Here is a 27,500-nt window from a genome sequence, read left to right on the forward strand (position 1 = left end):
CACGTCACACACACAACATGCGTCATACACACACACATGCCATCACACACGCCACATACACACATGCTCTCACACACACCACACACCATCACACACAACACACACACAAATACACAAACACATGCACACACACACGCACTCAGCAACGCCACACGCCCTCAACCACGCAACACACGTACTCACACACACACACCAACCTCCTCTGCTGATACAACACACAAAACAACACTTCAACATAACCTTAACTACCACACACAACACAACCACCACTAAACAAACACACACACCCAACCCACTGTTCCAATTACCTACCCTTCACCATACACACTACACTGAATACAATGCACATTTACACGTCTCACCACCCACTCCCATTGCACATCAACATCCCACCACACACAAACATTAACAACAACACAACACCTCCGCTACTAACACACCTAGCACAATAAATCACCTCTTCCTTTCAATAACATATTTTACACAAAACATTACTATTTACACATCTGTCTAATTTATTGCACACAAACACTCAACTAACCAACACTGACACACACACTCACACACCACACACTCACTATCACATCACACACTCACTCATCCACACACACACCCCACACAATCAACAATCACACACAATAATTACATACACACACTATTCTGCCACACACACAGCCAACATTAACACAAAACAAAAACACACACAACATTTCAACACCTACACAAACGCACACCAAACACAAATAAATACCCCTCACCTCACACAGTGTAGCTCCCGCGAACCGCACAGCACGCCTCACATCTCCTGCACCTCACACATCTCCCTACCGCAACCGGACTGCGAGGCCCCCTACCCCGCTACACCATGCCACCAATGTCCCTCCCCCTATCCCGCTACCTCACATGAGTGAAGATATACTTCACAAAGCACAGAGACACAACCCATCACTCAATGTTACCTTTTCACCTGACATTTTCAACGAGGTACTCATATTGTTAGAAGATACATGTCTCTCTATCAATAACAAAACACTACTTCAATTAGGTCTAGAAGCTCCCCAACGTCATCATCACGATGTACTCAATACAGACCTTATGCGAGAGAAACAATACAATATTTCCATACTACAAGAATATGTTGCCACAAGAAAACCAATGTTAATTCCACAACAACTTAACACCTATGACAACATCATGCAGCACATAAACAACGAACAAGGTGCAATCCTGTTTCTTGATGCTCCAGGTGGAACAGGCAAAACATTTCTCATAAATTTACTCCTTGCAGAAATAAGAATGCACAATCATGTTGCACTTGCACTTGCATCATCTGGCATTGCAGCCACTCTTATGGATGGAGGAAGAACTGTGCACTCAGCTCTTAAATTACCACTAAACATTGCTCATGAAGAAAAACCAACATGTAATATTACCAAGACATCTGGCCAAGCCCGTGTTCTTCAAATTTGCAAACTTATTGTTTGGGATGAGTGTACCATGGCGCATAAAAAAGCACTTCAAGCCCTTAATAGAACCTTGCAAGACTTGCGTAACAATAAACAAATAATGGGTGGTGCTGTCATTCTTTTAGCTGGTGATTTCAGACAAACACTTCCAGTCATACCACGATCCACACCAGCAGACGAACTTCATGCATGCCTTAAATCCTCTATTTTATGGCGACATGTCAAACATTTTCCATTAACAACCAATATGCGAGTCCAACTTCTCGGCCACTCAAATGAACAACTTTTTGCACACACACTTCTTCAAATAGGTGAAGGCACTTTACCTACTGACTTAACATCAGGTGAAATTGCTTTTCCCACACATTTTTGTCACATGATGACATCACTTGAAGATCTCATACATCACGTCTATCCAAATCTCTTACACAATTACACAAACCACCAGTGGCTCTGTGAAAGAGCCATCCTTGCTGCCAAAAATACTTCTGTCAATGACATCAATCATCAAATTCAAGACATTATTCCAAACACAATTACTCAATACAACTCAATCGATACAGTTGTGGATTGCGATGAAGCCGTTAACTATCCACCTGAATTCCTACACTCCCTCGAACCATCAGGGATGCCACCACATCATCTTCGCCTCAAAGTTGGAGCACCCATCATGCTATTTCGCAACCTACACACACCTAACCTTTGTAATGGAACCAGACTGTGCATAAAAACATTGATGCCTAACCTAATTGAAGCTACTATCTTAACTGGCAACGCCAAAGGCCAAGATGTCTTCAACCCCCGCATTCCACTCATTCCTACAGACATGCCTTTTACTTTCAAACGGCTACAGTTCCCCATCAAACTAGCTTTTGCTATCACCATTAACAAAGCACAAGGACAATCTATAAAGTGCACTGGTATCAACTTAGAATCACCATGTTTCTCCCACGGCCAGTTATATGTTGCGTGCTCTAGAGTTGGATCCCCCCAACAATTGTACATCTTTGCTCCAACTGGAACTACCAAAAATGTCGTTTACAAACAAGCATTACAATGAACATTGACTTTCCTCAATTTCCATGAACTCTACATATTGCCATAAGAAATTACAAAAAAATGAAAGACACTCAATACACTACTGTCATCTTTTATTACTACATTATTTTACAACACACACTTTAACATTACATCAAATACACTCCTCTCAACAATGGACATTCACATCTTTCAAGAAGCATTTCCAACAATAACATTTTCAAAAATAACTACCGTAACAACTAACATACACTTCAAACATTTGCCCTCATATACATGTGCTTTCTACTACTGTTGATTTACAAACACAATTCTAACTAATATTACATAACATTGGCATCACATTACAACTTTCACATACAACATTTACACATACTTATTCACACTTCACATCCCGGGCAACGCCGGGTTTCTCAGCTAGTAACTAATAAAGATGTTAAAGAGCACCGGTCACAACTTCCAGGACAGATCCCTTTGGTCTACTGGTCACCTTTCTCTCCTCTAAATATGCTCCATTTAGCATAACTCTGCCACCTACAATTCAGCCAATATTGTATTCACTCAACTACCGTAAAATCCAATCCCAAGCGTTACAACTTATTTATCTGTCCAAGGTTCTACTAAAATGTACAGACTCTATACTGCTCAACCCTAATATATTAACTTAGTCACATTGTCAAAAAGAAACAATTAGGCTTATATGACATGATCACCCACAGTAAAATCTATAGTGCCTAGGATCTTGTAAATTACTGGACTTTAAATATTTAACAAATCTGTCTTTAAGCCGTGTTTCCATTATCTTCATCACTACTGAGAAGAGGCTCCCAGGCCTATAGTTATATCTGCCCCTACCGTACTTCCACTTTTATGAAGCAGGGCTACGTTAGCGCTTCTCGAGTCATCTGGTGCTACACCTGTTAATAGTGATTGGTTACGTAGTTATGTTAATGATATTGCCAACATGCCCCATGGCTCTAAATAACTTTGATGTATCCCATCTTCATTAACTTGTCCACTTTCCATCTTGAAAGTTCTAGTTGGACTTTCTCCTCTGTAAATGGGCTTGTGCCCATCTTCTTACATGTGACCTTTACCTTCAGCTGGGAATACTGAGCAAAATAATTATAAAGATGGTCTGCTACACCTATCTCTCCATCTACATGACCATCTTTTTCTGCCTCCAGCTCTAAAATTCCTCCTTTTGTTTTTCGCCTTTCACTTCTATACCTAAAATGGTTTTGTCCCTCTTCTTTATTGACTGGACTGTTTTGTCTCCTGCTTGTGTCTTTAAACATCTAATTATTTGCTTAGACTTCTTGTGCCTAACCTGATATAGCTCTCGATCATCCTTCGTCTGTGTCTGACTATATTTCCTAAAAGCTGTCTCTGTAGACCTACATAACCAGCACATCTTTTGAGTTGGCAGTATTGTAGGTCTGTTGTTTTTAAAATTATATATTTTATTTTTACCCAATGCTCTTACACACCAATACTTCTACCTGGCTAGAGAAGTCCTTAAATATTGTCCCATCCCTTAAAAAAAATGAAATCTTCTAAAATGGAACCCTTAGTTTTTGTGAGGTACAGGCATTCCCCGCATTAACGTACGCAATGGGACCAGAGCATGTATGTAAAGCAAAAATGTACTTAAAGTGAAGCACTACATTTTTCCCACTTATCGATGCATGTTCTGTACTGCAATCGTCACATACGTGCATAACTGATGTAAATAACGCATTTGTAACAGGCTCTATAGTCTCCCCGCTTGCGCACAACTTCAGTACAGGTAGGGAGCCGGTATTGCTGTTCAGGACGTGCTGACAGGCGCATGCGTGAGCTGCCGTTTGCCTATTGGGCGATATGTCCTTACTCGCGAGTGTACTTAAAGTGAGTGTCCTAAAACCGGGGTATGCCTGTACTGTATTACTCAGCTTCTGTTTTTATACTAAACCACAATGGTTGGTGATCACTGAAACCTAAGCCCTAACCCACAATTATATCTGATCATTTGTCTGCATTTGTAATTGTGAAGTCTAGTATTGCTTCCTTGTAAGTGGCATCCCTTATCAGTTTCTTAAGAGATGCCCTGTCAAGGTATCCAGGATGTCACTGTTTCTGGCTCATCCTTTAACAGAAACATGACAGAGCATATCTGGTACATTGAAGTCTCCCATAATGTTGATCTCTTCTTTAATTGGAATCTTTTTGATGACTTGTACTAACACTCTGTCCAGTTTCTCTTTTTATGGAGATCACACCAGTAGGAATGAACTTCTCACTAGTTTTTAGGGTTACTCACAGTGTCCCAGTCTTTTCCCCAGAACCTAGTAATACAGTAGGCTTTATGTTGTTTTTCACATAAGGGGCAACTCTTCTCTTTCCTTCCTACCCTGTTCTTTCCTAATACAGCTTAACCCATTAAAGTACAGTATATCCAAGCCCTGGGTTTTATTGTACCATAACTCAGTAATAGCCGCAATATCTAAATCATCTCTTGTCAATATTGCATTTTATGTGGTTCAGGTATTTAGCTTCCACAAATACTGTATGAGCATTTGTATACATAGCCCCAAGAGTTTTGTTACTTTTTTCCTAATCCCACCTATTTCTCCCCCCCTCCCCAGCTCCTGATGCCTTTGTAATTGATCTTTTGTCTATTTAATCTAGTTATGTACATGCTTATCTGTGTACACTCGTTTGTGTGTGAGTGAAGCGGTTAACCGCAACTGTCCGCCAAGTTGTCTCGCTCCCGCGAGACACTGCAAACTCCAAAACAGTCATACTACACCTCAGTATGCTGCCACCACCAGAGTAATTTTAAGGACTTACAACTCAGGAGCCCTCAGGTCCCCCTGACTGCCAGAAACAAATATACAAATTAAATGAAAACCCAATTTAGCAAAACATTATGAAAATGAGAGCAATCTCTTCAAAAGGTACTAGTTTTATTTAGAGCTCAAAAACAACACTCATTGCATTTTAGATTTAATGTTACAAAAGGAGTACAGTGCTTGGTACAGAAAAATATTAAGTACATACAGTATAGGATCAGACAGTATATAAAAAAAAAGGAATAAAACAGAAACCCTATAAATTACCATTGAAAGTCTTGTAACAGGTGCTGCAAGGGAAAATATGAGACCCATGCACATGTGCCCCCCTTAGTAGATCTGATTTGTACATTTTCAGATACCAACTTTTATATTAAAAATGTATCATCTGTGTGACAGTAACCAGATGTCGGACAAGCCTGGTGCATGTGGCCTATCATCCCCCTTTTCACACTCTGCCCTGAGAGACAACTTTTATGACCAGATGACAGAAAACCCAAATGGTTTAGAATGATTTAATTTCTAACAAACAGGGAATATAAAATACCCCATAACTCTCTCGCCGTAATCACCAGATTATTGGCACCCACATCCTTTTGGGCGAGTGTGAAGAATGCATACATGCAGAGGTGAGTGTTCTCTTTATACCTTTTTAGCACGAAATCATGTATCTGATACTTATACACATTTCCTACCATGTTTCACATGACCATGTCTGTGTATATTTGCGGATTACATTTTTATATCTGATATAACGGAGGGTGGTAATGAACATGAATTATCTTCTAAAATATAATGATACAGTGTCCTACAAATGACTTTGAGGATGTCTTGCTTTGGTGGAGACATGTATTTGAAGCCTTTCTCTCCAGATAAGCATCTTTCCCTTTCACATCCATGGATGTAAAAGTCATAAACTGCCCACCATTACCAGTTTAATGTAAACAGTGATAAGTAAGTAATTCCTGAGAAAATAGAATGCATTTCCTTAATTGTTTGAGTACCTCAATCCATAAACAAGTAACAGTTTTATGGCACACCTCTGCATTGCTAGGAAACAAACAACTAAAAGACCATTTAGAAAAAAGGTTACCCTCTTGGTTGCCGTACTGCACATGCATTTTAACTAAGACCTGGCTGATTTCTGTTCCCCTGGATAATTTTCTTTCTGTGATGTCCCATCCAAATTCTCTATCTTACAGGGGTTAGTTTGATTTATCCTGGCTCATTTCACTGCCCCCACAAACTTGCTAATAAAGCATCTGAAATGATCACGAGTATCCTAGTTCCCTTCCAAGATGGATGCAAGTCATCTCTTTTATATAGTCCCATATCCCTCCAGGTAGAACAGCTACAGTAAGGCAAATAAATCCAAATGCCTTCTCTTGACACTAATGCATGGCTGAGGAAGTAAGGTCTCTGCTGCGGTTTTCTGCCTTTCTCATCCATATATACTGGCAAAAACGTTGAAAATGCCACGGAGGATGTTACCTGCCTAAGAGCTATGTCTAACTTCCTTAATTCCCCTTGCACTACCCAAACGTAATCCCTAGCCAGGTCATTAGTACGTAGTTAGACAATGCCATCTTCCTCTCCCTCCTGTCTTGCAGCCTTAACAATTCCCAAAATGCGCCCCTCTGAGTTGTAGCACTGGCTGAGCAACTTTCCTCCCTCTTCCCCTCACTAACTGCTCCCAAATCTACTGCATACCTCTTACTATGGAATCCCCCATGAGGGGTTGCCTCCTTTAAGGGGGTCCTATTTTCCTTACGGTGTGCTTCCTTTTAATTCCAGGCACCCTCATCTCCTCTTCAACCCTAGCACATGATTCTGTGGTTCATCCCTTCACTGCTTGTGCAGCATAAGGCTGAGTCCCCTGTGCCGCATGACCGCGTTCATGCTTGGAGAGCGGTGATGTCACCAACTCTCCAAGCATGAATGACGGGTGTCCGCGCTATTTCGCATGTGCGCGCGGGGGAAGGGGGCGGGGCATTGCTGTTCAAAGTCAGATTTTTTCATTTACCCAAGTGCCAAGCGTGGGTGAGCGTCCGTGCGCATGCACGAGCGCGCGCACTCTGTGTGTGCGGGGACATAAAAATTGAAATTGCCAGAAGCAATCTCGCCAAGCACCGTGTGGTCAGTGCGCTCAGCGGCACAGGGGACTCAGCCTAAGAGTTGTGCAAGGGCACAGATTGCGGGCTGTGCCTGTGATCTAAAACCCTTACCCCTTACCATCATAGAGCCCACAATAGTCCAAGCCGCCTTCCCCTTGGGAGGCCTCTGAGGCAGTGGTGGCCTCTTAAGTGGCGCCTGCATGGGGTAAGAAGATACTGATATCATATTTCTGTAAACCAGTCCCTCCCACCCCCCTTGTAACAGAGAGATGTGCTTACAAATGGGACAGTACCTGATTTCCAGAAAGACTCACGGAAAACTACTGCGTTACCTCCATTGGAGCAACCAGATGCTTTACAGTCAGAGGGAGAAGACGCCCCACAACTAAACTGACAACTAAGAGATAGGAGATTAAAACCTGTAACATATTTTACTCTTGTTGTTTTTCTCTCCCTTTAAATCCCTCTGCACTTTCAATTATCTACAACTAATGTCCATTTTGTTAGGATTCAGTTTACCCTGGGGTTATTCTTCCACTAAAAGCTGAGTCAGGTATTAGTGCTTTAGATTTCTGAACACTTATTTAATTATACACTTTAAAGCGCCGTCTACTCCCCTGAGCATATTCAGAACCCAGCGCTATGTTGAAGCTTTAACAAGTTCAAGGTGAATGCAAAGGAAAATAAAGACTGGTAAGGATATACAGTACTGTATGTGGGATTTCAACAGAAAGGACACGACAGAGGCAATTTTCTCCTACCTAGGGGACTATGGCCCATGTTTACTAAATAATGATAAGCCACTGTTCAGCTTGGCCATATGTTTGCAAATCTCCTGGTCAACAAAAACAGCATCTAATGTTTACAAATATAACATTGTTTCCAATGGAATGTATGCTTTCATGCCCCTGGTGCTATTTTGCTGTTTCACACTGGTTTTGCAGCAGGGATTTTACTAGACAAACATGGTTTGCAGCCATATCATGAGCTGCCTGTTGAAAATGCAGGGCCTTTGTTTTTCTGCAATGGTACTCACTTTAGCCACATACGTAGTAGTTATTTAGAGTATTTAAACTCACAATACACAAATGTAAATTTTTTTGCAAATACAATCTTGAATGCCTCATACTTACTGCATGTGTTCTCTCTATCCACTGATTATAGATTTGCCACTATTACCATTAAACCCCATAATCAGCTGTCTGCATTCTGCTTTTTCCCTTTTTTTCCCCACACCTTATATTTTTCTGAGAGTCTGTGTTAGGCTACGCTTATAGTGCCGGCGACGCGACGGTCAGGCGACCAATCCATCGCGTCGCGCTTACTATAAGCGCACGTGACGGCGGCAATGCATTTGTTTTGCCGCAACGTCGCCGGCGCCGGCACTATAAACGCAGCCTAAAAAGGGAGATCACTTCAACTACAAAGTAGAATGAGTGTAAGTGGAGATTAAAAGTTAAACATTACTGATGCTAATTACTGTCTTCCTCAGTTTGTCCAAATCTTTTAAAGGAATTAATTGGTGTGTTATATCTGTGTGCTCATGTGCCTGTCATTTCCTAGAATCCCTAGCTGCAGTGGAAGCATTGTATGCTAAGAGATAATGGGGAAAGGCAGGTTGCAGACCTGTCTGTGACGTGAATGTGCTATTTTTATTCGCTTATGTCTTAGAGATTTCAGTTTGCAGCCCAACTGGGACCAGAAGATGTATCATTTCTGACTGCCAGGGAGGGATGCAACATAAGATGTCAGCAATGGAGAAGCACTATAAGGCTTAGATACAGGAAACTGTTTCAAAGTCAGAAAAACTGCTAATGTTAATTACAAGAATTCCAGCTTCATGCACAGAACTTGCTTATTCTTTTCTGTCGTCTACTTTTTCTAACTGATTGTACCAGTGTACATCACAGCTGTCTTCATTTATACATTTTGACATAGAATTGAATGCTCTAGTACAGGGGGGGTGCAAACTGGGGGCACAAGATTTTCCGGGGTGGGGGGGGGGTACGGTGGTTAGAGAGGCCCCGCACTCTCCCCCAAGGCATTTAACTTAAATGCTGTGGGACTGTGCAAGGCCTCTGTAACTTCTCCTACCTTGTCTTCGGCGATACGTCACCATGGTAACCCGGCATCAAATGGCGCCGTGGGGTCACTTGACATCGTGCTGCCATGGCCTGAGATGAGAAGGACATGGGGGGGTGCAAGGAGAGCAGGCAGGGGGACAACTTTGCGCAGCCCTGCTCTAGTAGACACAAAATACATAGTATATATCTATGAAAAGGTTCACTAAAGACAAATCACATATGTAAGATGCTTGGGGCAGGCGCCTCCTTCCTATGGTCTCAGTTTGTCTTAACATACAAACGTTACAGCACCCACTGTGTCCAGAACCGCGGCTGAAACATCAAAAACCTCCGGCTCCAGAGACGGTGCCGGCCGCGTCATTGCTACAGGGTCCATGCTTCCAGATCGGACTTCTCACCACAATAATCCTCAGGTGCCGGCCGGGCCATCGCTACTGGGGTCCATGCTTCCAGATCGGACCTTTTACAACAATAATCCTCAGGTGCCGGGGCAGCCGTGGTCACTAACTTGCCCCAGTGCAGTAGACCCACATTGTACTGCACTGCAGAACGTGGGCACCATACAAATAAAAGCTAGTAATAATAAATATGGAGAGTTGCAGGGGCAGCATACGGGGAACACGATTTATAGGATTTGCTACACTTTTTGATGTTCAAATAAACGGAATGAAAACAAGCAAATGTGCCTCGTCATTCAATTTACTGAGACGTCTTCAAAAAGAAACGACTGACACGACATATATTTTATCTGTCGCATGTTATTCATTGAAATGCAATAGTGCAGCTCCGGGCAGCGTCTCGGAGTTAATGAGTAATCCCCATAGAAGTAGTAAGGATGATAGATTACTGTCAAAGAAGGAGAACCGGCAAATGTACAGATGTACAAATGTTCCATAACAAAATCATAATACCTTATTGGCTAATAAAACTGTCGGAAGACAGAAGTTCTGTGGCTCTAAATGCTTGTGTCTCGTCACATACAGGGAGGGGTAAGGCTCACTGTCTCGTCAAAGAAACCAAATTCTGTGGTGCCATAGACCGTGTCTGCTGCGATCGAGATGCGGGGGGCGGGAGGGATTCCATGCTTCCTAATGGAACCCCCTCGCAGTGTTAAACCTCCGGTGCTGTGATCAGTGCCGTCGCGTGACCACAGGTTGCAGCGACACCGGATATAGGGCCCTATGCAGTAAGCGCCGAAAAGGCTTTTATCACCATTTTCTCGCCAAAAATGCCTTCCCGATTCAGTAAGCGCCGAAAAGTGGCCAAAATCGTCAAATTTTGTTCCCGATTAAAACTTATCGGCATGCGGGTACCGATAAGCCACTTTTTGGCACTTTTTGAAATCGGCTGTATTCTAGTAGCCCCGATCAGCTTTTCGCTGCTGATCGGCACTCTAGAATTGAGATTTGAACGCCAATCCAGCCCGCCAACTAAAGTTGGCGGGCTGGTGGTGTATAAGCATCGGCAAGGTCGACACTTAGAAAAATTAAGGCCTTTTTCCTGTCTGTGATTGATGCCGGGGTCTCCAGAGCTGATACCCGCACCGGAGCCCCCCGGCATGCATCCGAGGCAGGAAAAATGCATTTAAAGGCCACTTCATTACCTTAGCGGCTAACCGCTAAGGCAATGAAGGGGTTAACCCGCCGTGCCAGGTTTATTGTGGGTAGCGGGGGTGGGTGAAGGAGGTATTTGGCCCTTGTTGCTTGTTTAGGGCTTGCGGGGGGGTTGCGGGTGCACTTAACCCCTTCACGACCGTAGCGGTTAATACCGCTACGGTCATGAAGGGGTTAAGCCCTCCCGCTACCCACCCGCAAGCCCTAAACAAACCACCGTTGGGGCCAAATACCCCCTTCACCCACCACGGCTACCCACAATAAAAAAGATAAACACACACAACAGCCCCACACTAAATAAACAAATACATATAAATAAATATATATATATATATATATATATATATATATATATCTATAATCAAAAAATAAATAGATGATACCGTTCTGTGGCTAACGAAATGCTTTTATTTGTGCGAGCTTTCGAGATACACTGATCTCTTCTTGTCAGTAATAACTCATAAAATTTCGATCTCTGTTTAGGCCACCGCTAAGTGTCCCGAACAGTTGCATAAATTTGTATTCATGCAACCGTCTCTCTTTCGGTGTTTTAAGATTACCTTTGAGTATGGCAGCCCTCAGATCGTTCATCTTAGGGCCAGAGTCAGAGAAATGTTCGCCGACAGGACTGTCTCTTGTTCCGCGTGTGATGCTGTGGCGATGCAGGTTCATTCTCTTGTTTAGCCCCTGCCCTGTCTCACCTATGTAGTAGCAGCCCCACCGAAAGAGAGACGGTTGCATGAATACAAATTTATGCAACTGTTCGGGACACTTAGTGGTGGCCTAAACAGAGATCGAAATTTTATGAGTCATTACTGACACAAGTGGACTCTCTTCCCATGAGCGCTAAAGGCCGTGTCTGTACATACTGTGCTATATGTATGCACACACAGCTGTCTCTTACACATACTAATAATCCTTGTTTTTCCATCCCTGTACACCAATAGGGACCACATAGTATCCACACACACTTTTAGTTGTGCTACAATCTCTCACATTTCCACACCTACCCACACCATTTATATCCACTCCCACTCCACACACCTTTTGTAAAGCACTGTATATACTGTGGGCTCTCCATTCATTTATATTCAAACAGATACACACACACTCTTACATCACCTGCTTTCAGGAACCTTTTGACACCTCTAGCCATAAAACACATCCACACCGGGGGAAGGACTAGCACAGAAAACATTCCAAGAGACACTGTTTTTAAGTATACCTTTTGCTTGCTTCATTCATTGTAACATCGCCGAAAGAAGAGATCAGTGTATCTCGAAAGCTCGCACAAATAAAAGCATTTCGTTAGCCACAGAACGGTATCATCTATTTATTTTTTGATTATTGAAGTTCGGCTAACACGGTACTGATACCTCTACATATATATATATTACCACAACAACCCCTATAACCTCCTAACATACACATATATGCACATCAATGATACTATAGGCCGGCTGGCTAACCCTCCCCCCCCCTAACACATACAATACAGTAATGGGCACAATTACTATTATCCACAAATGGATATTAGTGAATGTGCCCATTTAAAATACATAAAGAACTATAAATACATTAAATACATATTGCACTCACCCTTGTCTGGCTGCCACGATGAAGGCCATCCTCATCTTCATCACCGCCCATGCCCCCTCCGATGCTGCAAAACAGAAACAAGAATAAAAACATCCAATGTAATGTCCCCTAACCCCTTAATCACCATAGCGGTTATTAACCGCTACAGTCATTAAGGGGTTAACCCACCCTCACCCACCACTCGGGAGGCCTACATACCTTTCCTCACTAACCCTCCAACCCATGAGGCCTAACCACCCTCACCCAATACCCAGCCGGCAGGCCTACCCACATACCCTTGGGGCCAATACCCCCTCCCCCCACCCCCTGTACCCACAATAAAAACAATACACTGCCCCACAATAAACATCATTCTATTTATTAAGTACATAACCCACCCTCTGTACCCCCCCATAAATACATGATTTATTCTTTTACATACAGGGTTCATACCCCAGGCCTACGTGAGTCCCCGGTGGGCCTGACGGGTCACCTCACAGACCTACAGGTTACCAGCAACATGTTTCACACAGGGTCTGGAGGCCTGTTGGTGGGTCCCGCCAGGCGCCATGGCCCACCAGGTGGTCTCCGCGGGTCACCGTGGGCAACAATTGGGTCCCCACGGTAGGCCCGCGGATGTCTGGGATCCCCAGGTCAGACCCACAGGTGTCTGAGGGGCATCGGGTGGTTCCCACGGGGGTCTGGGGACCCACGGTGGTCTCTATGGGTCCGCGGTGCCCCCACAGATGTGGGGCAACCAGTTTTCCCCGCAGGTTTCCCCCGTGGACCTGCCAGCCTGATACCCATCAGAAGCCCAAGGATACCATAGGTGGTCTCCAGAGGTCTCTCGCACACCAAAAGGAACCAACCCTGTATGTAAAAAAAAATAAACCTGACCTATACATTAAATACATCAATCCACCCCCCCCCCCAAAAGCATACAGTACAATAATGTGCCAAATACTGTAACTATTATCCAGATAGGGATAATAGATTATTTGCCCATTATTAAACACATTAACTAGCATAATAAAATAAATAAAGTTCTACTGACCTCATCAATAAGAAGCCCCCCTCGCCAGCAAAATCCTTGTCCTCTGTTGCCAACAAAATACAATGCCAATACATTGCAATTACATTCAGATATCAATTAACCCATTAATCACCTTATCGGATAATAACCGCAAAGGTAATTAAGGGGTTAAGCCACCCTGGCCCGATACCCAACCTTCACCCATTCATTTGTACAGTGGCTTCATCATGCAACTATATATATACACATTATATATATATATCTATATATACAGGTAAACCCCGTTATAGCGCGGTCCTCGGGGGCCACCCGATCTGACCGCGCTAGACCCGGGATCGCGCTAATTTTAAAAAATGGCCGCCGCGTGCCTGATCGGGAGGGAGAGAGTGAGGAGGGAAGGAAGGAAGGAAGAGTTGGCCGGAAGCCCTACACGTCCCCCAGCAACAGCGAGTCCAGCCGCAACCTGTTCCTTACCTCCCACCACCGGCATCCATTTCCTCCCCCCCCCAGGCCCCCACACCTACCGGCCCTCCGCGGCATAGCCCACGCGGCCCTCGAGTCCAAGCCTGCTCCTCACTCAACCCCCCTCCTCCTGACACCCCCCTCCTCCCGACACCCCCCCTCCTCCTGATGCCAGCTCCGCTCCGATCTCAGCAGCCGACACCAAAGGTAGGGAGGGGGAGTGGGAGGTGTGGTGTAGTGTGCTGTGAGTGCTGTGAGAGTGTGCTGTGAGTGCTGTGTGCTGTGAGAGTGTGCTGTGTGTGCTGTGTGCTGTGTGCTGTGAGAGCTGAGTGCTGTGAGAGTGTGCTGTGAGTGCTGTGAGAGTGTGCTGTGTGCTGTGAGAGTGTGCTGTGAGAGTGTGCAGTGAGAGTGTGTGCTGTGAGCAGTGTGCTGGGAGTTTGTGCAGTGTGCAGTGTGTGCAGTGAGTGTGTGTGCAGTGAGTGTGTGTGCAGTGAGTGTGTGTGCAGTGAGAGTGTGTGCGGTGAGTGTGCGCAGGGAGAGTGTGTGCAGGGAGAGTGTGTGCAGGGAGAGTGTGTGCAGGGAGAGTGTGTGCTGGGAGTGTGTGCAGTGTGCTATGAGCACTGTGCAGTGAGAGTGTGTGCAGTGAGAGTGTGTGCAGTGAGAGTGTGCAGTGTGTGCAGTGTGCAAAAATTTTTAAAAAAAATAATAATTTAAATTTAAATTAAAAAAAAAAAAAAAACAGGAGCCACATGAGAAAACCGCGTTATAACCGATTTCACGTTATAACGGGTCACGCTATAACGGGGTTTACCTGTATATATATATATATATATATATATATATATATATATATATATATATATATATATATATATATAGATATATATACACACATGATGAACCAATATACAAATAAATGTAGAAGGGTTATCAAAAACATGCCCTACTACAAATACAGGTTTCCACGAAGGAGAGTTGGAGCACTACTACACAAAAATAAATTGCTAGAGAGTGTGTCCCAAAAATAGTAAAGGTTTAATGGGTCAGAGCATGGTTACAAAGAAAAAATGAGCCCTCAGGCCCCCACCGACATGTTTCGAGCTTCCGCTCTTTCTCAAGGTGTACTACAAATACCACTTCTCCATACAGACACAGTACAATAAAATCATATTTCATAAAAATAACCAATTTCATCTTCCAATCAAAAGCCTCAAATGCCAATCAAAAGCCTCAAATACCAATCAAAACATTTCATTTACATTGTATACATGATGCATACAATCTATGCACCATGTACACTCTGCCAATGAATGTTAACAATAACATATTCCAAACAAAATACCAATACATCCAAACAAGTACACTTTTTAAACCAATCAAGTCACCATAAATCAATTAGCATTCATGAATCAAATCACTAAACAATTTAAATGTCATCCATAACAATTAAACAATTAACTATTTCAATCGTTAAACAGAACAAGTTACCATGAGACAAAATATAAGTACCAAAAGGAATACAATATACAAAAGCAAGCCTCACCCTGACCTAAAGTACACCATACAAGACCAAAAATTACATCTATCTAATTCTAAAATACATTACACACACATTTATGCATAGCAGCATAGCCAATAGCATTTTAAATACTGCAAAACAAGCTTTTAAAACAAAATCATTTCTTACCCTGTATGTATGTACTTGTAATGTATTTTAGAATTAGATAGATGTAATTTTTGGTCTTGTATGGTGTACTTTAGGTCAGGGTGAGGCTTGCTTTTGTATATTGTATTCTTTTTGGTACTTACATTTTGTCTGATGGTAACTTGTTCTGTTTAACGATTTAAATAGTTAATTGTTTAATTGTTATGGATGGCATTTAAATTGTTTAGTGATTTGATTAATGAATGCTAATTGATTTATGGTGACTTGATTGGTTTAAATAGTATACTTGTTTGGATGTATTGGTATTTTGTTTTGAATATGTTATTGTTAACATTCATTGGCAGAGTGTACATGGTGCATAGATTGTATGCAGGCTTATGCTTAACACCTGACCTGTTGGTGGCTCATGAGGACTGGTGTTGCCCACCCCTGAAATAAACTAATGCGTCCATGCTGATGCACTTTCTGAAGATGTTTTCTTCTGCACGGGCCACAATATAAAAATAAAGTCTCTACATGAATCTTGTATCTTGTTTTGAACCGGTTTTCCCAAAATCCAAACCCAATCGCAGCAGAGAAACTCGTTAATCAGAAAATGTTTATTTGCTATAGTTTGGACTGTTATTAATAGGAAATGAGTCATCGAGTTTTAAGGACTGGTGTATTTATTTGTGAAACGCTGAAATCGGAAGATAATATATTTTAGTTTTTCATGAAGGGCGAACAAACAAAAAACTGAGAAAATGCACAAAAATGGATAGGAAAAAAGCTTCTTTTTTTTTGTTGGAAGGATTCTGCCACCTACAAGTTTGTTGTTTCATGAAAGATGTGACCTCTAATCAAAATCCTTCCTCATGGACAGGAAGAGACACTAAACAGTGCAGATGAGGCACACATGTTTCCCTGGTAAAACTGCAGTCTTTAATACTAAAATAGTTTGTTAGTGGAACATCACAATGATATTGGAAAAAAATACATGCAAGGCAATATTTCTAACCAGCAATGGTTTCTAAAAGTTCATTGAGCTGATGATTGATTTCTCCCACACAGGACCTGTGCTGCCTGAGGCAAATAGACCATTCTTTTATGTCAAACCATGGGATAACACAAAATGCAACAAAGAGCCTCTATGGCAGGGGAGCGCAAACTTTTGGAGCTGCGCCCTCCTGCCTGCTCCCACTCACCCTCGCGCCCCCTCACCTCGCTCGGCGGCGTCAAATGACACCTCGGGGTCACGTGACGTCCCCTGACTCCGTTACCATGGTGACCACCAGGTGGCGGCATCATTTGCCATGGCGACGCGTCACACCAACGCGTCTGAACCCCCTGTACTATGAGAAAATACTTGTAACAACTCTGAATTACATTTTTAATGTATTATAATGTAACAAGCCTTTTTTGTTTCTATAGCAACCATTTACAAAGTCACATCCCCTTCCTCTTCAGAAATAGACTCTGGCACACCCCTTTTTGAGCCCTGCCCTCTCTCTAGCAGTGCACCAATTGTATCTAGTGACTGCCTGGTCACATGATCTTCCCCACAGAACTTTGTCCTATTAATATGTAAATGCATTCCACAGACTGCAGAATACTCCTATGCAGCTATTTAGTGAACCACCGAGCCAAATCGATCACAAGAGAACTGATCGATTGGTAATTTAGCTAATTACTTATTGTGTGGATTGTATTGATGTACATATTAAAATGGGGAAAAAAATAACATAAAAAAAAAACGTCAGCTTGGTCTGCTGCTTTGAATGGAGGAGCTTTCTAACTCTTTTTTGCTTGATGCTGTTGTAGTCAGTACATATATATATATATATATATATATATATATATATATATATATATATATATATATATATATATATATACAGATTTATTGCAATCATCTCCTCTTCGCCATCTCTCATCACATGGCCATTCGTTATGTATATCGCTTACCGAATGATAGGCGTATGGTAAACTCTTGCAATACGTTTCCAATGCATTTGCCTCTCCTGCTAAGATTTGTCTAGTTTTATAACTGTCTATTCAAGAGAACCAAGTCGATAATACACAGAACATTAAACCAGCATCGCTTGCATGCATGAGTCGTCCCTAAATTAAAATGAAATCTGGCTGATCCTGACTCCCGAGACGTTTAATGAGCAGCCGGCATGTTACTGCCATTAAGGACGAATCACTTACAAAATCAGCCATCAGCCATAAATATTACATGTAAGACTAACAAGTAAGAAATATTAAGGCAGGAAATACAGCAGTATTGTAGGCACTCACATGAGCAATAAGATGTGATTTATTATGAATGTTTCGGTCTGTATAGGACCTTTCTATAGCTATCACATACAGTATTGATACACATTGATAATCTATCATATCTTATAACTTACATGACTGTCTGCAATACTATTGTATTTTCTGCCTTAGTATACAAGCACGAGATAATGCAATGAGCATCACATGTCCTCTGTGGCTGGGGTGGCCAACTCCAGTCTTAAATGGCCACCAACAGATTTTGTTTCAGGATATCCCTGCTTCAGCAAAGGTGCCTCAGTTGTTGACAGAGCCACCTCTGCTGAATCAGAGAGATCTTTAAAACCTGACCTGTTTGTGGCCCCTGAGGACTGGAGTTGGCCGTCCCTGATCTATGGTTCAGAACTGTTAAGTTTAATCGCTTATTCCCCCACCTAGGGCTACTCACAAGACCTATACATTCAGGATCATAATATAGTGCAAAATCCAGAACGCTCTTTCAAAACCAACAGCCATTCTTCCTGTGTATTTACTTACCAAATGTTTCGCGCCCCAGCAGGATTCAGGGGAATGTTAATTCCGTAATCGAATAAGCACAACCTGGCGGGTGCGTAAATGTTAAGTTATAAGCCATTAAACTGATCAATGCTACACCACAGGGCAGTGGCGCTTGACTCCAGTCCTCAATACCCCCAACAGGTCAAGTTTTAAGGATACCCTTGCTTCAGCACAGGTTACTCAATCAGTGGCTCAGTCAAAGGTTAAATCCTGACCTATTGGAAGGGGGGGTGCCTTGAGAACTAGAGTTGAGCAAACAATGCCATAGAGCAGCGGAGCGCAAAGTGTGGGGCTCGGGATATTTTGGGGAGGGCGCGGACGCTTGCAGAGGCTCCGCGTATTTCTTGGAGGCATTAAAATGAAATGCCGGGGGGGGGGAGGGGTCGCGTGAGGCCTCTGCAACTCACTTACCGGGAGTTCAGACGCGTTGGTGTGATGCGTCGCCATGGCAAATTATGCCGGCACCCGGCGGTTTCCATGGAAACAGGGTCAGGGGACGTCACGTGACCCCGAGTCGTCATTTGACGCCGCCGAGCGAGGTGAGGGGGGCGCGAGGACGAGTAGGAACAGGCAGGAGGGCGCAGCTCCAAACATTTGTGCTCCCCTGCCATAGAGGCTCTTTGTTGCATTTTGTGTTATCCCATGGTTTGACATACAAGAATGGTCTATTTGCATCAGGCAGCACAGGTCCTGTGTGGGAGAAATCAATCATCAATTCAATTAACTTTTAGAAACCATTGCTGGTTACAAATATTGCCTTGCATGTATTTTTTTCCAATATCATTGTGATGTTCCACTAACAAACTATTTTAGTATTAAAGACTGCAGTTTTACCAGGGAAACATGTGTGCCTCATCTGCACTGTTTAGTGTCTCTTCCTGTCCATGAGGAAGGATTTTGATTAGAGGTCACATCGTTTACGAAGGAACAAACTTGTAGGTGGCAGAATCCTTCCAACAAAAAAAAAGAAGCTTTTTTTTTTCCTATCCATTTTTGTGCATTTTCTCAGCTTTTTAACAGTCCAAACTATAGCAAATAAACATTTTCTGATTAACGAGTTTCTCTGCTGCGATTGGGTTTGGATTTTGGGAAAACCGGTTCAAAACAAGATACGAGATTCATGTAGAGACTTTATTTTATATTGTGGCCCGTGCAGAAGAAAACATCTTCAGAAAGTGCATCAGCATGGACGCATGAGTTTATTTCAGGGGTGGGCAACACCAGTCCTCATGGGCCACCAGCAAGTCAGGTGTTAAGGATATGCCTGCTTCAGCACAGGTGGCTCAATCAGTGGCTCAGCCTTTGAGTGAACCCCACTGATTGAGCCATCCGTGCTGAAGCAGGGATATCCTGAAAACCTGACCTGCTGGTGGCCCCAGAGAACTGGAGTTGCCCATCCCTTTTTTAATTGCTACGGTAATGTAAGCTTATTGTAAGCATACTGATAATGTCACAAAAAACAGTGGGCTGAGGCTTTAATTCATCCAGGAAACATGTATAATTAGTAGAATAAGTCTTGGAAAGGGAAATCATTTCTAGTGATATAAGAATCGGGTCATTTTATCATCTCGCTTCGCTGAAGGTTCTGCTTTGAATTAACCAGTTGTATGTTTTTAAGGGCAATCCACTGCTATAAAATACAGTAGGACTAGTTGAGATTTTTTTTGTGAATACTGTACATCTTTCCCCAGTGTATCACAGCCTAAAAAGTATATTGGATGTGCACAAAAGCAGTAGCACTTTTTGTATATATATTTATGACGTGACATGATTAATATATTAATATATATTATCTTTAACTGTGCATGAAATGTCATGTAACTATGTATTTGTAACCGTGTATTTGTCATCATAACTCTGTGCCCAGGTCATACTTGAAAACTAGAGGTAACTCTCAATGTATTACTTCCTGGTAAAACCTTTTATAAATAAATAAATAAATAATAGATTTCTTGCAGGTCATTAATTATTATTATTTTTTAAACATAGTATTGCTATTTTTTTCATTATTTTAAATATTTCCATATTAGCAAATTCTATGGAGATCTTTTTACCTAACATTTTTTAAGATACTTCAGTTCTGTACTTGTTTCTGCAGATAAATTGTCAATACCACTGTTTACATTTTCTTGTAATTACGATGCCATTGTTAGTCAGGGGGGTTAATCATTATATTGTAATAGTGCTAATCAAGGCGCTGTCCCATGGAAACTCCCATTGATTTGAGTGGGAGTTCCTGTGCAATTGTGCCCCAATCGACACAATCACAGTCTAATGACTAACCCCTTAAGTGTCTGACACAGATGTAGCAGAGGTTATTGCACCCGCTTGCACACGCCATTAGGTGCAATAACACGCTCTCTCACACCCGTTTTTTTTTTTTACACGTACCTACAGTAATTTAAATACAATTGTGTCTGCTCCCACTGGTGCGTTGTGTCCCCCCCGCTGCATCTGTAAATACCACATTCATTTTTATTTTATTTTACAGGAAACAAAAACAAAAAAAGGAGAAGTTTCAGAATGAGGATGATTGCATTTTTCTGGACAGGATAATTACACCATAACTTGTTTAAAAATAACATATCCTTTGCATGATATCTGGGACTGCACTTTTAAAGTAGTTGTCCTGCTTTGCACATATGCACTGTATGTCCATCTTACATATACAATATAGGTGCATATTAGGACAAAACATTTATAGATGAGTAGCCCCCTTTCCCTGTGACTAAGGGAACTACGCGTTCTGAATGCCTTTTTAGCATACAGGAGGCCTAACCCTCCGCCAATGGGAGCTTGGAGTGATCTGGTTCCTACTGGATACAGAGCCTCCACCTGGGAGGGATCGTAGCACTGCAGGATAACTCCTCACAGGACACAGGAACCAATACAATCAGTGAATAAGTATACACACACTGGTACAACTAACTTATCTTTACTGACACATAACTAACAACATAATAACAGTACAAGGCCCCACAATACAATACCCACACAACCCCGATGGAACCACCAAAGTACAGAGGGTGCCCTGGGCACCTAACCACCCCAGTGTCCACAGAGCCAGGCCCACGCAAAGAGTGTGTGGAGTAGCGCTACCCCTTGTGTATGGCCGTTGGTGCATGTGGGTACCTTCCTGGTCTAAGGCCAGACCAGGCCGACTTGGAATGGTGGATCCGCAGAACCGCAATGTGATTCCACGATGCGGTGTCCTGCTGATCCTCTCCCCCTCCTTCCTGAAGGTGTCTGCCTCTTGAGGGAGATCCAGCTGGAGGGTGTCCCTTAAAGTCTCTGATGTGCTTGTGGTCTGGTCCCAGACTGCCGGCCGTGTATCCTGTGGTGTCCTGTCATTCGTATAATAGCACTGTTGTACTATTGGGGAAGTGTCCCTATCTATGGGCTTTCCCTGTAGCACCAAAAACTGAATGGGGCTCAGGGGCCTAGCTGGGGCCTGCGGGGCAACTCTAGGCATAGTCCGGGAGCAACTGGCATCCGGACACTACCTCCATCAGCTGGCTCTCTCTGATTGGTGCTGTGGATCCAGGAGCCCTATTGGCTGTAACTGCCCATGTGGTGAGCAGCCCCTGGGGCTGCTGGGACACGTAGTCCAATGTAGAGCCGCCTGTAATAGCTTCCGCACTATATAGCTACTGCGCATGTGCATCGGCTTCCTGCGCATGCGCAAAAACTCAGGATGGCGGGCCCCGCTTGCCGAGTACACCGCGGAGCTCCGGAGCCCCAGCGCTCCAACTGACAACCCACAGCCTCCCCCTCCCGGCACAGACGTGAGTGGTGAGCTGGGCTACAGATGAAATGTAGACAAGCGCTGTCCGTAGCAGCCACTCCGACTGTTACCGGCTAAAAACTCCCATTGAACCCAGCTTCTGTCTTTATTGAAGGACCCTCTTTCGTCTTTGAATCTGCACAACATAATTTTTTCCTGCTGTACAATAAATAAAAGAAAAGTTTATAGTAGAACCTTTTGCTATATAAAAATGTCCTTCAGTTCAGCAAACTGTTGATAATGCAGCGAGATTTCTGACCTGCACATGTGGAAGTAGCAAAACATTTTCTTCCCACAGTGAAACGAGCTTGTATAAAGTTCTGTAGAGGTTATTTTTGCCTGTATCTGGATATTGTCAAAAGAGTTCACTAAACCTGGTCTGCAAGATTTCTAGATGCCTCGGAACGGGCAAATATAGTTCAGGGTTCTGACTGTGCCTTTCTAACTGACCAATTTACTCATTTCATTACTGCCCAGATGTTTGTTTAAGTGTCATCTGGACACTATTATAACAGGCAGAGCAAAACCAAAGAGGATTTGATATACATTTGTGTATATATATATATATATATATAAACAAAAAAACAAACAGAAGCGCAAGCTCCATAGCACGTAACTGTTTAAACAATAAAGTGCATTTATTTAAAAACTGCAGCCCAAAGGAAATGCACTTACAGGATTAAAAAAAGCAACCATACTTGGGAGAGAAATCTCTATGTGTAGTCATCTGCGAGGGTGAGGGGGGTCTCAGGTAGGCAGGGTACATCTGCACAGCTTGTAGCCACCACCAGCTCCTGTCACGAGTTGGCGCCAAAAAACTGAGTCATTCAGTGCCTCCACATCCTCTGCTCTAGCATGGAACAGTTGCCAGCACTTTAAAATGAAGCTAGCTGGATCGCAGGGAAGCCCAGGACTCTGTGTACACACACCCAGAACGCGATGACGTCACCAACCCTACGCGTTTCGTCACACAAGGGCGACTTCGTCAGGGTGTGTGTTATCTTTAATCAGTATATTTTTATTAGTTATAGTATAATTTTTACTATTAATATTATCACTCATATCCACCTGAGCGCTACATATTTTTGTGTTGTTTTCTGTCCGATATATATATATATATATATATATATATATATATATATATATATATATATAATGAATATTTACCAGATGTTGGTCCGGGAAACAGAGACAGCACACAGCCAGGTAAGTACAAAAAAACTGTATTCACATAAGAAGTACATGGCACTGCATCCAACGTTTCGGTCAGCAGAACGTGACCTTCCTCAAATTGTTGTAAGCCCTTGAGCCAGCTGCACGGCAGACCACATTTCCAGTGGTCCCTAACACTAATATAGATTCTTAATAACCTGGATGTGTACTGAGCTTTGTCTGTGTTTTATGTTATGTCTCTGGTTTTAAATATATATATATATATATATATATATGAGTATATATAAAATGAAAGGGTCCGCAGCATTTTCAAGATGAAAAAAGGAAATTTATTGAAACAAGCTCGAGAAAGGACCGTGTGGGTCCGAAACGTACGTTGCTCTAGGTTACATTGGTTGCCCTATGTTTCAATAAATGTCTTTTTTATCATCTGGAGAGTGCTGCAGACACTTTCTTTGTTATATATTTACTGGACTGGTTTGGTGTTCCCTGACTCTCTGCGTGTACCTCAATTACTGTTAAACATACGTTCTCTTGTCGAGGCCCCTCACATCTCTTCCCAACGTTTTTGCGATCCTCGGAAAGTTCAACCAAGTCTCGGGTTTTAAAATTAATCAGACAAAATTGGAAGCTCTCAATATAAACTTGGCCAAAGAATTGGAAAAATTAATAGAAATAAACTTTAATTTCAAATGGCATGCCTCCACTATCAAATATTTAGGGGTATACCTCACAGGGAGTACAAAACATTGTACAAAGCAAATTACCCAAAATTAATTAAGACACTGGGGGAGGATCTCAGGACATCGATGAGGGGCGGCATATAATGGATTGGCAGGATGCATAGCGTGAAAATGAACCTCCTCCCAAAGATGTTATATCTTTTCCAGAGCCTGCCAATACCTTTAGTGAAATCTGACATCCTCTCCCTACAGTCTAACATTATGAAATTCATTTGGAATAAAAAAAGCCCACAAATTGCAAAAGGTATCTTAAAGAGGCTTACTTCCAAAGGGGGACTAGCGGTACCTTGCTTGCTTATATAAAGCGGGACAATTAAGCCAAATTATCCAGTGGCACGCAGATCCGAACAAGAGGCGGTGGGTGGCACTAGAGAAAAGCTGTGGTGCACCGGATGAGCTGCATAATCTGATTTGGCTCCCTAAGGGAAGCTCCAATAAAATGGGGGTCCCGCTTCAAGCCATGGCCAATTCCTTGAAGGTCTGGGAGGATACTAAAAACAGTTGTAACCTCACTTCCAAACACTCCCTAATGACTCCGATAATCGGCAACACGGACTTCGCTCCAGAATTGAATAGCGGTAATTTGTTAATTTGGACACAGGCAGGTATCACAAGATTAAAGGATCTGGAGGGGAGGATACATATAAAAACCTTTGAGCAAATTAAATCCACAAAGGATATCCCAAACAAGGAATTCTTTAGATACCTCCAGATCCGAAATTTTTATAACAAATTTCCAATTAGACCAGCAAGAACAAATTTTGAGCAGCTGTGTTCTAGAGATACGGACATGCGGGGACTAACCTCAAGAATGTACAAGGAAGTGATCTGTCCTGAGACTCAGACGACCACAAGACTCAGTTATATCAGACAGTGGGAGACAGATTTAGGGGAGACACTAGAGGACGAGGAATGGGACAGGATCCTGCAGGCAGCAGCGAAAAGTTCAATCTGCACCACATTAAAGGAGAACGCATATAAAGTCCTAATGCGTTGGTACTATACCCCAGTAAAATTATCTAAATTTGTCAAAGGATACTCCCCGCTCTGCCCAAAGCAGTGCGGGGAGATCGCGGATCTACAACACATGCTGTGGTCTTGCACGAAGGTGGCCCCGATTTGGAACAAATTAGAGAGTGGATACAGAGGATACTCTGTTTAGAGATCCCCCTGGACCCGTGGCTGTTCCTATTGGGAAGGCGGATCCAGGGTCTGTCAAAAGTGTCGCACAAATTAATCGCGCACTTTGCAACAGCCACCAGGTGTGAGATAGCAGCACTGTGGAAACAATCGGATTTACCAGTAATACCCAAAATCAGAAACAGAATTTGGCATGTCTGCCGGATGGAGCAATTGACGAGTTTGGTCAATGACACCGGCCCAAATTTCCTCAAAGTCTGGATGCCTTGGCTGGCCAAGACAGACATCCTTGGGATAAGCATTCCCGCAATCCTACATTGATAGATACAGATGCGTTCTCCTTTGAATCCGCAGGATCCGCGACCACATAGAGACGGACAGTTAGATTAGAAGTCAGACAGGATCCAGATGAGTAGGGAAGAAGCCAAGAGTTCGAAACGGTGGACACAAAGGCAGCGGCCCACTATTCCTCCCCCCCCCCCCCCCATCTACACCTTCCTCCCTATCTGTCTATTGTCTTGTCTAGTCTGGTGAGTCGTGTTTGTGGATTGTATGTTACCCTCAGTTGGCGTCATACACATGTTAGGTGTTGTTAAAAGATACGAGTTACAGATGTTTACTGAGATAATTGTTGGTGATACAATGTATGCATGAAAAACCCAATAAAAGTAAAGTTGAAAAAAAAAAATATACGTTCTCTTAATTTTTATATAGTCTGCTGTACTTGTCTGCACCTAGTATTTTTTAATCATATATATATATATATATATATATATATATTTATATATATATATATATATATATATATATATATTTATATATAGAGAAGAAAGAAAGTAGCGCCAAAAGATGAAATAATTGCAAATGCAAATAACAACATGTGATAACGAAACAACCTATTGAATGAATATCAAAATAAAACAATATACTAAAATAGAACACTATTGTAAATAATATCACAATCAAAGTCCAATGTCCAAACCCTAGAGAAAAGTCCTGATAGGTATAGCAGGATAGAGTGCAGGATCCAGGGGCCCACGGCAGCTCTCACATGGATTAACCAGATCCACAGCAAAATCTATGAGAAAAACAAACAGAGAGCGCACGCCCCATAGTGTGATACTGTAACATTTAATGTAGGGAAGGATGGGTGGGGGGATTAAAAACACTCACAATGTACAAGATAAAAATAGGCAGTATGTGATTAATAATCACCTCCAGGCAGGTCCAGAGACCGCAGCAGATATGGAGTCCACGAACAACAGGAATCAGTCTCCCAAGCAGTACTGTTCCTCCGGTTCACTCAAAATCCTCCAGAACAGTCTGGTATCAGAGTTGGCCTTCATATAATTCCATGTGCTCCTCGGCCGTAAAGTATACACACAACGTGATGACGTAGTGTCGCAAGGTACGTCCCTGACGCGTTTCGTCACAACAAATGCAACTTTATCAAAGGGAATGTCCATGAACAAGAATGGCAATGTATATATAGTGGAGGGTCTCAAACTTGATTGGTAATGGTACTAAATGAATAGTACCTCCCCTAGAAACGAGCCATGGCTTAATAGAACTATAAATAAACCTGAACCAAATCAATTTGGGCTATTATTTAATTCGATTCTAGTATATATAAATGTTTATAAAAACGGACTCTCCAGTAAATATATACTGCCATAAAGTGCAATAACATAGATTCATACATTATACTGCTATAAATGAGTCAATAGTAAACTGTGTGATAAGGAATAATGAAATAAGATAAAATATATATTACATAACAGTCTAAAAAATGCCTTAAATGTTACTCTAATTTTATATGGTGTAGTATATATACATTCACCAATTGTTTTAAAAAAATACTTTAAAATTAAAAAATTCTTATATGTTAGCATGTATATATACTTCACCATATAAAATGTATAGGTTTGTCGAACACTGTATATATATACATACACACA

At 42.4% G+C, this 27,500-nt stretch overlaps 1 protein-coding gene across 14 annotated transcripts in view; it reads left to right on the forward strand.

Moving 5' to 3' along the window:
* LOC142487903 (vasoactive intestinal polypeptide receptor-like) overlaps nt 1-27,500 on the forward strand; it is a 313,067-nt gene that overhangs the window by 130,387 nt on the left and 155,180 nt on the right. The window contains exon 4 of one of the 14 annotated variants that reach the window (XM_075587983.1): nt 21,194-23,476. The exons of 12 other annotated variants lie outside the window; for them this stretch is intronic. The gene's annotated coding sequence lies outside the window, so the exon portion shown is untranslated. Of the gene's footprint in view, nt 1-21,193; nt 23,477-23,671; nt 23,693-27,500 lie in introns of those variants that run through there. One more of the 14 variants, XM_075587985.1, reaches the window with a different exon arrangement.

The sequence above is a fragment of the Ascaphus truei genome, chromosome 2 (genome assembly GCF_040206685.1).
Source record: "Ascaphus truei isolate aAscTru1 chromosome 2, aAscTru1.hap1, whole genome shotgun sequence".
Lineage (NCBI taxonomy): Eukaryota > Metazoa > Chordata > Amphibia > Anura > Ascaphidae > Ascaphus > Ascaphus truei.